The sequence below is a fragment of the Diabrotica undecimpunctata genome, chromosome 9 (genome assembly GCF_040954645.1).
Source record: "Diabrotica undecimpunctata isolate CICGRU chromosome 9, icDiaUnde3, whole genome shotgun sequence".
NCBI classification, from domain to species: domain Eukaryota; kingdom Metazoa; phylum Arthropoda; class Insecta; order Coleoptera; family Chrysomelidae; genus Diabrotica; species Diabrotica undecimpunctata.
Window position 1 is genome coordinate 990,135 of NC_092811.1, and position 3,272 is coordinate 993,406.

The following is a 3,272-nucleotide window of genomic DNA, read 5'->3' on the forward strand; positions in this document are numbered from 1 at the left end:
TAGCATTTAAATATCACTTGATACCTTTGGTGTTTTATATCAAATTATATTCTCTTTAGGAATTAAAAAATGACGTATGCAACCAGTAATCCACGATCTATGATTTCTATTTATACATTTTTAAGTGATGGAAAAATGCTCTTGCTTATGATTGTTTTTCATGTATCTTGATTAAGTTATCTACAAAATAGTTGACACATTGTGAAATAGAGCGTTATCTTTGTCCCTAAATGTTTCTACTGATCACAACTATAAAAGCAAACTATTTTCGAAGGGGGAACCGTTTAGTAATTATTTTGATTAATCTTTATGTAAGGTATTTATCATCGAGTTAGAATCTAGACTCTAAGTGGATGGTATTTATTAAAACTATATTATTTTGGCTGTTTGTTGTTCCTGTTAGTTATGCAACTAGTAATACACCTAACTGGATGAGAAAATATTATGACCAGTAGGTATATAGACTGTGTATAGACACAGAGCAACATACTGTGAGACAAAGAAGCATCCACTAGAATTTAGACTGTTGTCAAACCAATCTCTGTGTCAAACTAATTTTGTTATCGCCAATGCCCTACTATGATCATGCCTTCAACAAACTTCTTGAATTTCAGATTTCAAAAATTGTCTCATTTTTGTAATAACAATGTAGTTTTCTATTTTTATGATTTCTGTTTATAAATTTTTAAGTGATGGAAAAATGCTTTTGCTATTATATAACCGTTTTTTCATGTATCTTGATTAACGTTATTTACAAAATAGTCAACACATTGTGAAATATAGTGTTACTTTTGTCCTTGTTACTCAAATTTTTCTACTGTATGACCACTACAAAAGCTATTTTCGAAGGGAGAACCGTTTAGTAATTATTTTGATTAATCATTATGTAAGATATTTATTAAAGCTATATTATTTTGGCTATGTGTTCCAGTTAGTTATGCAACCAGTAATACACATAAAATATTCTGACTGCATGAGAAAATTTTATGATCCGAATCTGTATAGACTGGTGGCTTCCACTAGAATTTAGACTGTCAAATCAAACTAATTTTGCAATCAGCAGTGTCCTACCATGATCACTCCTTTAACAAACTTTTAAATTTCAGGTTTTGTCTGTTTTCTCATTTTTGAAATATTATAAAATGTGGTTTCTTTAAGACTTTATTGATTCAAATACATGCCTTGGATTGCAATTTGTAGATTGTGTTCGTTCATGGATCTAAATGAAGATACAAATAATAATTGGTACATTTGTTGTTTGATATTGATGTGATATTTATTAATTTCTAATGTTTAAATAAATTTTGAAGACATCATTCGCAATTGGTTTGGGTGAAAATAGCCTCAAATGCGTTTGACAGAACGAAATATTGGTGTTTGGCAGTGTTGAAATTTACATTAAAATATGAAAGATTTAGAATTACCAAAAAAGAAAAAGTAAATAGTTTAAAACAGTTTTTAAAAAGTAAATAAAATTTCAGTGTAAATATTAAAGTTAAAAATACATCTGGCAACTTATGGTTTGAGCATTCTGACTTTATTAAATTATACATAATAAGGACATGGCTACACAGCCAAACGCTAATATTTCGCTCTGCCACAGTTTAATGCTAAAAGAAAATTCTTTAGCTATGTACTGTGACTCTGCCAACTTCATTTGCAACTAACTCTATTCATCAATTGTGAATGATGCTCAATTTTAATTACAAATTAGCTGGATCTCACTGCGTACATTTTTATAAAATTTAGACAAGCTCATCTAATGATTGATTTTTTTAAGGTTTATTATACATGTGTTCAGAAGTTTACGTGTTAGAGGTAAACCTTTGCTTTGCTATTTATTACATTGATGGTTTTTAAATCAAAAACAAGAACATCAGTGCAAATATGTAAAATTTCTCCATTTAATCCAATAATCCAGTAAAAAAAATGTCCAGTACTTACAGAGTACATAGCCCTCTAGTAAGGTAAGTCATATAGAAAGATATGTGAGAGTTTCTAGCGCCAAATGCGGACGGGCCGAATTACATCAACGTCATACGCCTCTTGCTACGACATACCTCCACGGTTCGTAGATTTACTACGGTTGCCTCTTCGGACTGGGGTGGGGATGCTTGAGTTACGTCACCAGAGTAAACAAGAATACAAAACCAATTTATTATCACAGTTTGTTCTTGGTAATTATCTTTCAGTTTATTATTTGCTTTATTATTTATCGTTTCTTAAATATCTCAGTTTACTCTATATTTTTGTATTTGAAATTTTGGTGTTGTTTCCTATAAAAACTTATTTTGAATTATCGAAGAAACGTTATTTATTGTAGTTGTACATCGTACCTATTGTCTTCGTATCTTTTTATAAGGTAGGTTAAAACTTTAAAATTTCATTGTGTATTAGCGTAATACTAATGTTGATGAAATTTTAGAATGCCAGGCACAGGTTGTAGTGTGAAGGAAAGATATTAAAAAATGGAAAAAATAGTTATGTAATTCGGTAATTCATTGAATAGTCTAAAATAATCTAGTATTGATGGAAATTCAGTATACGCGACAAATTTTCAGTGTAAAATGGAGATTGAAGTCCTTGATTTACGTAAATCCTGCATTAACATTGGGTAAACGTTAACAACCTGTTCTGATTAATTTTAAGTACCAAATTGCCTACATATTAACAGTTTTCCATAATTAGGTATTATAATCCACTAGACATCTTTATTTCATAACCATGTTTACTATTTTCTACACATCAAAGACATAAAAACGACCATTAACAATGTTAAGATTCAAATTACTGTACTCTCGTGACGTAATTTCGGGCTTAATGTTCATTGGTTTATCGGAAGAGGCAACCGTAGTAAGTCTACGAACCGTGACATACCTCCACCTAACGTGACTACTAGTACTAGCGTCGTCGCCATTATGGCGACGCTGGTGTAGTTGTAGTGGCTGGGCCAATACAATTCACTCTTCTCACTTGCCCTATTCCACTTACACTACTATTTGTGGTATATACTGTGTATTACTTATGACACGTTATGCTACCTACCTAGTGTGTTATTCGGACACATACATCCTTTCCTGTTAGTTATGCAACCAGTATTTCTCTAGCTATAAGTTTGGAATTTAATGTTATAGCAATATTCTTTTAAAATTGTTTTTTTTGTCTGTTATTTAAGAATATGTTTGGCATTACTTCTATCTTCGTGTTCTTATATAGAAAAGATACTCACACGGCCTAAAAGGTAATTTTGGAAACTCAATGAAAGTCAAGAA